The following is a 9354-nucleotide window of genomic DNA, read 5'->3' on the forward strand; positions in this document are numbered from 1 at the left end:
CTCCCTCCCTCCTCTCCCTCCCTCCCCACGGTGCTAGCTGGTATTGATCTGCATCCTGGTTTAAATGTATTATCCAACACAGACACAGTGTCACAATTAGAGAGACAAAATACAAAATGAATACTTGATGCCCTCACTGTCAACATCTATTAGCCTGGTTCTATTAGAGTTTACACGTGTTTACCAATGAGTATGAAACAGTATGAATGTTCAGTGCACTCTTTCCACATAGTGTTGTACAACTACTGTGGTACTGGCTGTTTAGTGAGCATTACATTGTTGTTTCTAGTCGATAGATGACATATAGTGCTTCTGTAGGTATGTATCTCTAGAGTAACGGTAAGCAGTATGATATAAGTTGTGTCTTGAGGAATCTATAATAGAGTCTTTGGATACAGAGCAGCTGGTAGATGACAGAGACTGTCTGCACTAATGAAGCACATCCCGTATAAGGTTTGTATAGACATCGCGTGTATAGTGGATGTCTCTGGATGTCTCTGGGCTATTGTCAAGCCTGTATATGAACCACAGGAGGCTGCTGATGGGAGGACGGCTCATAATAATGGGTGGAACGGAGCGAATGGAATGGCATCAAACGCATGGAAATCATGTGTTTGATGTACTTAAAACCATTCCACTTATACCCTCCAGCCATTATTACGAGCCATCCTCCCCAATTAAGGTGCCACCAACCTTCTGTGATATGAACAGTTCAGCATGGAGCTGGATGTATTGACTGTGCGCTAGGTGTTAGCATATACGGCTGCCAGTATATGGTGTAATGTGCCTGTCTATGTGTGTGCCTGCACTTACGTGTGTCTGTATGTCAGTGTGGAGGAATYCTGTCTGTCTGGGGTGGTGTGAAGACAAGAAAGGAGAGTCACACTCTTAGAAACAAAGGTACTATATAGAACCTTAAAGGGTTCTTCAGCTGTCCCCATAGGAAAACCCTTTGAAGAACCCATTTGGTTGCAGGTAAAACCCTTTTGGTTCCAGGTAGAACCCTTTCTACAGAGGGTTTTACATGGAACCCAACATAGTTTTATCTGGAACCAAAAAGGGTTCATCAAAGGGTTCTCCTGTGGGGACAGCTAAAGAACCCTTTTAGGTTATATATAGCACCTTGTTTTCTAAGAGTGTACTCTCCTTTCAGCCGAAAAACCCTTTTGGAATGCTTTTTTCTAAGAGTGTAGAACGATACTGTGGGGTGAGGAGAGTAGAGTAGAGGAGAGCTATGCTGGGCCTGAAGGGTTGTCCTCAGACTGGAGTGTTTAATTAGTAAAAGCACATCCATCCTCCCTAGTCCTCTTATTGGCTGTGTGTGTGTGTGTGTGTGTGTGTGTGTGTGTGTGTGTGTGTGTGTGTATGCATGTGGTATCTGCACACATTATGTACATTTGAGAGTGTGGCCCTAGTGATGTAAGGAAACAGAAATAGTTTTGTAGATGCAATAATCTAATTCCACAGGGTGAGCTTCTAACACAGATGTCAGCCTCTCCTGTAACCCTCAGACTGATCCCTCTCAGATACCAATACACGATACAGTACATACTCCATCTCCACTTCAATTGGTTGCTTTAATCTGGCCTCTCTATGTTACACTTGAACCATCCACTCCCATTTTCCCCTACTCTCTTCCATTATCGCTTACTCTCTCTCTTTTCTCACCCCCTTTCTTTGTTCTCCTCTCCGCTTCCAACACCCCACACCTCTCCCATTTCTTTCCTCCTCCTCCCCATCTCTATCTCCTGCCCCCTCTCTTCCTCCATCCATCTATTCTCTCCCTCCCTCTTTGCTCCCCCTTCACCCCCTTCGCCTCCCTCCCTCCCTCCCACCTCTCTCATTCTATATAGATCAGTGCAGTGTGGTGGTGTGGAGGGGGTGTGGTGGGCCTGCCTTCCGGATTTAAAATGAATCCTGTGGGGATCGGGTACTGTGAAGCCATCAAAGAGTCTGCCTCCTCTCTTTCTGTGCTGTACAGCCAGCTCTGTTAAACAGATGCGCCAGCACTAATGATAGCAGCGCTGCCTCATGCAAGCGTGAACGCAGGGATGGGAAAAGTAGAGAAAACGAGAGGACAGAGAGAGGCGAGAATAGAAGTGGAGAGGCGCTCTAGCATAGGAACATAGCCCTCTCTCTGATTAGGCGGAGGGAACGAGGGAGAGATGGAGAGGAGAAAAGGAAGGTGCGATGAGGGAAATCTCCTAGATTCGCTGCGTGGCCTTCTCATTCTGCAGCATTGTCATCCAAGGGAGGGAGTTGAAGAAGATGGAGAGAGGTGGAGGAGTGGAGGGTGGAGGGAGGTTGGAGGGAGGTGAGAGGTGGAGGGATGTCTGGAAGAGATGGACAGAGGTGAGTAAGTGAGGGGTGGTTGGGGAGAGGTGGAGAGCGGTGGAGGGAGATGGACAGCCCAGAAACCAAATCCTTGGGGTGTCTTTGTGAGAGCCAACAAAACCACAAGCTGACAGCAGCATCAGACCATAAAACAGTAAGGGGAGAGAAGCGTGAGAGATGAAATTGAGAAAATGTATTGTTTATTACGATCTATGAGTATGGAAGAGAGAGAAAGAGAGAAAAAGAGGGGCGAGAGCATACTAGGAAGAGAGTAAAGAGTGGAAGAGACTGAATAGCAGTTGGAGGAGAGCGAATAGGAAAAGGATACAAGAATAGAAGAGGAGAGGACAGAGAGAAAAACTGAGAGATTCATCATTCACTAATTTATTTACTCTCCTTCTCGCTCACTCATCCACTCACTTACTCATTCACTCTTACTCACCCTTAATCACTGTCTTTGCTTTTCTTACTAAATCTATTAATATGGCACAGAGTGAATCGGATTCAGCCAGCCCTGCCAGCTCTCTCTCTCTCTCGTTAAAAAATGGAAGTTGCATGGCAAAGCTTTTTTACAGGACTTAGACGTATCACATTTCACAGCCATGTCACATGACCTGAAAGAGCCATATTGACAGAAATAAGTCAATGTGAAGTGGCATCCCATTGTGCAGATCTAGGATAATTACAATGAGGGTGATATGTTTTCTCTAAATAGTGTGTGTGTGTGTGTGTGTGTGTGTGTGTGTGTTGTGTGTGTGTTGTGTGTGTGTGTGTTGTGTGTGTGTGTGTGTGTGTGTGTGTGGTGGTGTGTGTGTGTGTGTGGTGTGTGTGTGTGTGTGTGTGTGTTGTGTGTGTGTGTGTGTGTGTGTTGTGTGTGTGTGTGTGTGTGTGTGTCTACGTGCATGTGTGTGGCCTTGGCATGAAGGAGGGAGGGGGAGAAGGGATACGGGTACAGGAGGTCCACCATGCCAAAAGAGGGGCCTGCAAGGGGAGAGAAGAGGGGGGAGGGAGAGGGGAAGCAGCTATCCCTGTTCTTGGCTGGGATTGTGAAGCTCACTGCTTCCCCTCTTTCTCCTCTGAGGGGCTAAAGTGGACAGTCCTCTTGGTCCAGTGCAGTAGAACAGCTTGACAACATCGACCCCTAGCCAGGTTGTGTAGTGACACGCACACACACACACCGCACACACCACACACACACACACACACACACACACACACACACACACACACACACACACACACCACACACACACACACACACACAACAACAAACCCACCACACACACACACCACACACACACACACACACACACACACACACACACACACCACACACACACACACACACACACACACAGTCCCGCTCTGGCTCTGATAATATGAAGCGGCCGTGGGCACAAACAAGGAGAAAGTTCAGCAACTGAGTGTGCATTGGTATGATTGGAACTGGAGACCATTATGTAGGCAATATCAGATATTCTCTCCACCACATAGTTATCAGATCTCTCTGAGCACCTCTGACACAACCATTCAGTTGTTTCCTCAACAGTAACAGTGTATATACAGTGTCCAACCATCTACATGTCTTGGAATCCATTCACCCTATCCACCCTCGTGATACGTAATGAAGATTCGCTAACAACTTTCCCCTTTCCTTCACTTTGAGAGAAATGTATCTTCTTCTTTCTACGCATGGCATAACCTTACGTGTTTGCTAAGAGGTTAATTTAAGCATAATCTTCACAAGCTATCCAGGCTAGTGTGTGATCCCATCTCCCACTGCAATGGGAAGTGGCTGGGAGGCCCCAAAGGGGTCAACAGATATCCGGGGCCAGCCTGGCCCAGCTCCAGCTATCTCTACCTCACAGCCACATTGTGATGCTACGAGTCATGAGAACGGGCATGGGCCCTCAGAGCCCACTGGGAAATCTGCAGGTCATTTACACTCTCCCTGGCCCTCCAGCTCTGGCACCACACACATTATAAACCAGCACACTGGAGAGTTTCAAGGCAAGTGTTCGAAACCAAAAACTCTGGAGTCACACTATGTAGTTTAGATTTCACACCAGCGCCTTGCCTTACATGCTATACAGAAATGTCAGTGCATTGTCTTGTGTGGAGTACTGTTGTACTGTATTGTGCTGATTTTAATTGGGATAGTTCTTTGGTATGTGAGCGAGGTGGTGTGGGAAAAGGCTAGTTAAGCTGCTGTTCCATTAGTGTCTGGGTGTATTTGATGTTTTTTTTACACACTGTTCCTTGAGGTCTTACTTTCTTTAGTTGAATGACAATCTAAGGAGCCAGCTACCTCCATTAATTCTATCAATTGTGTGTCTTGTGTCTGTGTGGTGTGGGTGTGTGTGGTGTTGTGGTGTGTGTGTGTGTGTGTGTGTGTGTGTGTGTTGGTGTTGGGTGTGTGTGTTTTGTGTGTTGTGTGTGTGTGTGTGAGACAGAGAGAAGAGAGTGCGTGTGCGCAGCACCATCGAGCCCCTCTCTTCCCTTTCTCTCTGGTGCGCGGTGCGTTGCTATGACAACTCCTATGGGTGCTAACTGCACACAACAACGACCTCTGAAAGCCAGAGCTCGGGGAACCTCCTCGCCCCGGGAAAGCAGCATAAAATTGGGATAAACGCCTTCGATTATGGGACACAATGGCCTGCCGCTCTGAAGAGTTCATTGTCCGGAAAAAGAGAACTGTGGGGGAGGGTGGGGGAGACGAAAGGCGGTCGCTACAACGGCATCCCCTGTTCCGCTCTCCTTTCTACTGCTCTCCACGACGGTGGGCAAGGCATATTGGCCCTTCTCTTTTGCCCTCAATGGACTGGCATTCTTGCATGACATGCCACTGCCCCCTCCCACCACTCTTCCCCCCCATACCACCTCTCCTACATCTCTCCCTTTCTCACCCACTGCCAGCTTGACTCAGCGCTTGGGCCGGGCGACTTGTGGCCAACAGCACTGTTTGCAGGCGAGACAAAAGCCCCTCAGAAGGGAGAAGAGGGGAAGCGGAGAGCTTCAATCCGAGTGTCCCAGCCAAGAGCAGGGATTGCTGCCTCCCTCCCTCTGCCCTACCCCTTATAGGCCCCAATTTTGGCTTTGTGGTGGTGGTGTGACCCCAGTATCCGCGATATCCCCTCCCACACTCCCTCTCATCCCCAAAATGGTCTCTTCCTCTCCGAGCTAGAAATGTCTGAAAGGTATATAACAAGTCAAGGAATTTGGGATGAGTGATTTCTCATGCCACAACCTCTGTGTGGCAGTGACGCCATTCCTCTGGCTTTTGTTGGGCTGATGTATTTGTTCTGTGAGAGAAAATAGCTTTCCAACACATTTCCTAGATTAGAATGATGTAATAGTACTCTATAAACTGTAGGTTGTGAAATCCAGTGCTGCTGGGAGACAGGGGACCAACCAGTATGATGACAACCCTAGAGGTATTCTCCTTCATCTGTGAAGTCAACTTTCAGTCTGAATGCAGTGATATCTGTTATTTCATAGATTGAGATTGTTTTAGATATTGTCATAAAGTTAACTAAATGTATGTATGACTTCTTCGTCACGTATGAAAATGTTGATTCCGCTTTTATATCAATCTGATGGATATTAGCGTTCTTGATATAGGGCTAGAATTAAAAAAAATATTACTATTCAGTACTTACTGGACACATACAGTAACCAGCCAAAAGTTTGAACACCAGTCACCTACTATTCAGGTTTTTCTTTATTTTATTTATTTTCTACATTCTACAATAATAGGAAGACATCCAAAACTGGAAATAACACGTGGATCATTTACTAACCCAAAGTGTTAATGTCACGACTTACTAGGTCGGTCCCTCTCCTGTTTGGACGGCGTTCGGCAGTCACGACGTCACCGGTCTTCTAAGCCATCGCGATCCACATTTCGTTTTCCATTTGTTTTGTCCTGTTTGCCCGCACACCTGATTTGCATCCCTCATTACTCGTCTTGCATATAACCCTCTGTTTCCCCCCATGTCTGTGTGTGGAATGTTATGTGTAAATGTATGTGTACTCCAGGCTGGTTTGCACCGGGTTATTGTAACCCGTGTGTGTTTATTTTTGAGTGCCGTGTTTTGTTCGCCTCAATAAAGGGCTCCGTTTGCTACCACATTCTGCTCTCCTGCGCCTGACTTCCCTGCAGCCAGTTACTCACTCCTTTACAGTAAAAATAAATTAAAATACATTTTATAGTTTGAGATTCTTCAAAGTAGCCACCCTTTGCCTTGATGACAAATAAAGAAAAAACTTGAATGAATAGGTGTGTCAAAAATGTTTGACTGGTATGTACCTACATGGCAACTATTATATAATATTTTATGTCACGTAAGCTAGGAGTGGTGGTGCGGAGTAGGCGCAAGAAGCAGAGGTTTTGTGAAAAAACCGTATTTATTTGGGAAAGTAAATGGTCACCCAAAAACAAACAGGCGAAAATAATGACCGACCCAAAACAGGACACTAAACCGCCGGAAAATACCAAAACACAACCAGTCCCAAAACAGACAGAGAACAAGCCCGCGCACAAAGCAGGCGGGCATACAAGGCTTCAATAGCCCTGAAACAACCCCCAAACAAGAAACAGGTGAAACCAATACGGACATAACCAACAGAAAAGAAAAGGGAATCGGTGGCAGCTAGTAGACGGTGACGACGACCGCCGAGCGCCACCCGAACAGGAAGAGGACCCACCTTCGGTGGAAGTCGTGACAGTACCCTCCCCCTCCCCTGACGCGCGGCTCCTGCAGCGCACCTCGTTCTCGAGGGCAAACCAAGGCGGGTGTGCAGGCGACGATCGGATGGAGGCGGTGGAAATCCCTCAGCAGTGATTGATCCTAAATGTCCTCCACCGGTACCCAGCAACCTCTCCTCCGGACCATACCCCTCCCAGTCCACGAGTACTGTAGGCCCCTCACCCTGCGTCTAGAGTCCAGAATGGAACGTACTGTGTACGCCGGGGACACCTCTATGTCCAGGGGGGGAGGGGAGCCTCGCGGCACCTCACCTTCCTGCAGGGGACCAGCTACCACCGGCCTGAGGAGAGACACATGAAACGAGGGTTAATACGATATGTAAGAAGGGAGCTGTAACCTATAACACACCTCGTTTATCCTCCTCAGGACTTTAAATTGCCCCACACACTCTGCGGCCCCAGCTTCCGGCAGGGCAGGCGAAGGGGCACGCTTCGGGTGAGAAGCCAGACCCGGTCCCCAGGTGCGAAACACGGGGGCCTCACTGCGGTGGCGGTCAGCGCACCTCTTCTGCCGCCCACCAGCTTGTTTGAGTGATTCCTGGACGGCTCTCCCAGGTCTCCTTTGAGCGCTGCACCCACTCCTCCACCGCAGGAGCTTCGGGTCTGGCTCTGATGCCACGGTGCAAGACCGGCTGGTAACCAAACACGCACTGGAAAGGCGACATGTTCGTGGAGGAGTGGCGGAGTGAGTTCTGCGCCACTCCGCCCATGGGACTACCTCACCCAATCTCTTGGCCGTCCTAGCAATACGACCGCAGAAACCAACCACATCCTGGTTCACCTCTCTCCACCTGCCCATTACTCTCGGGGTGAAAACCCGAGGTAAGGCTGACCGAGACCCCCAGACGTTCCACAAACAAAGCCCTCCAAACTTGGATGTGAACTGGGGACCCCGATCAGAAACGATGTCCTCAGGCACCCCGTAGTGCCGGAAGACGTGGGTAAAACAGGGCCTCCACAGTCTGTAGGGCCTTTGGGAGACCGGGCAAACCGGAGGAGACGGCAGGACTTAGAAAACCGATCCACAACGGTGGGAAGGTCGGTGAGAAAAATCCACCGACAGATGAGACCACGGCCGTTGTGGAACGGGGGCTGTAACTTCCCTCTAGGCAAGTGTCTAGGAGCCTTACTCTGAGCGCACACAGAACAGGAGGAGACATAAAAACCTCACGTCCTTCGCTAAAGTGGGCCACCAGTACTTCCCCTAAGACCCCGCACTGTTCCCTTAATACCCGGATGACCCGAAGAGGGTAGCGTATGGGCCCACCGAATCAATTGGTCACGAACAGCAAGCGGCACGACTGAAGACCCGCTGGACACTGTGGGTGCGCAGGTTCAACCGTAACGCCCGCTCGATGTCCGCGTCCATCTCCCATACTGCCGTTGCCACCAGACATGAAGCTGGAAGGATGGGAGTAGGATCGATGACCGCTCTCTCGTGTTATAGAGACGGAACAGCGCATCGGCCTTAGTATTAAATGAACCTGGTCTATAGGAGATGGTGAACCTAAATCTGGTGAAAAACATGGCCCACTTGCCTGACGAGGATTCAGTCTCCTCCGCTGCCCGGATATACTCCAGATTACGGTGGTCAGTCCAGATGAGGAAAGGGTGCTTGGCCCCTCGAGCCAATGTCTCCCACCTTCAGAGCTTTTAAACAGGGCTAACAACTTTCCGTCCCCACGTCATAGTTTCGCTCCGCCGGATCGAGCTTCTTCGAAAAGAAAGCGCAGGGCGGAGCTTTGTGGGCGTGCCCGAGCGCTGTGAAAGCATGCTCCAACCCAGCCTCGGACGCATCCACCTCCACTATAACGCCAAAGAGGGGTCCGGATGAGCCAATACGGGAGCATCGGTAAACAGCGCCTTTCAGACGACTAAAAGCTCTGTCCGCCTCCGCTGACCCACCATAATCGCGCCGGCCCCCCTTCAGCAGTGAGCTAATGGGAGCCGCCACCGGCTGGCCAAAAACCTCGGATAATCCTCCGGTAGTAATTGGCAAACCCAAAAACAAACCTGCATCTCCTTTTACCGTGGTCGGAGTCGTCCAATTACGCACGGCTGTCACTCGGTCAACACTCCATCACCACCCAAAATAATCAAATCAAATTTTATTAGTACCATACACAATGGTTTAGCAGATGTTAATGTGAGTGTAGCGGAAAGGATTGCTTTGTGCTTCTAGTTCGACAATGGCAGTGAATAACCAACGAATAATTCTAACTAAATTCACACTACTAACCTAATACACACGA

The 9354-nt window shown here is 49.1% G+C and overlaps 1 protein-coding gene across 2 annotated transcripts in view; it reads left to right on the forward strand.

Annotated features, from left to right (window-relative positions):
• The window catches only part of LOC111952858 (excitatory amino acid transporter 2), a 59219-nt gene that overhangs the window by 14161 nt on the left and 35704 nt on the right, over positions 1–9354 (forward strand). The gene's annotated exons all lie outside the window — the stretch shown is intronic.

The sequence above is a fragment of the Salvelinus sp. IW2-2015 genome, linkage group LG26, assembly GCF_002910315.2.
Source record: "Salvelinus sp. IW2-2015 linkage group LG26, ASM291031v2, whole genome shotgun sequence".
Taxonomy (NCBI): Eukaryota; Metazoa; Chordata; class Actinopteri; order Salmoniformes; family Salmonidae; genus Salvelinus; species Salvelinus sp. IW2-2015.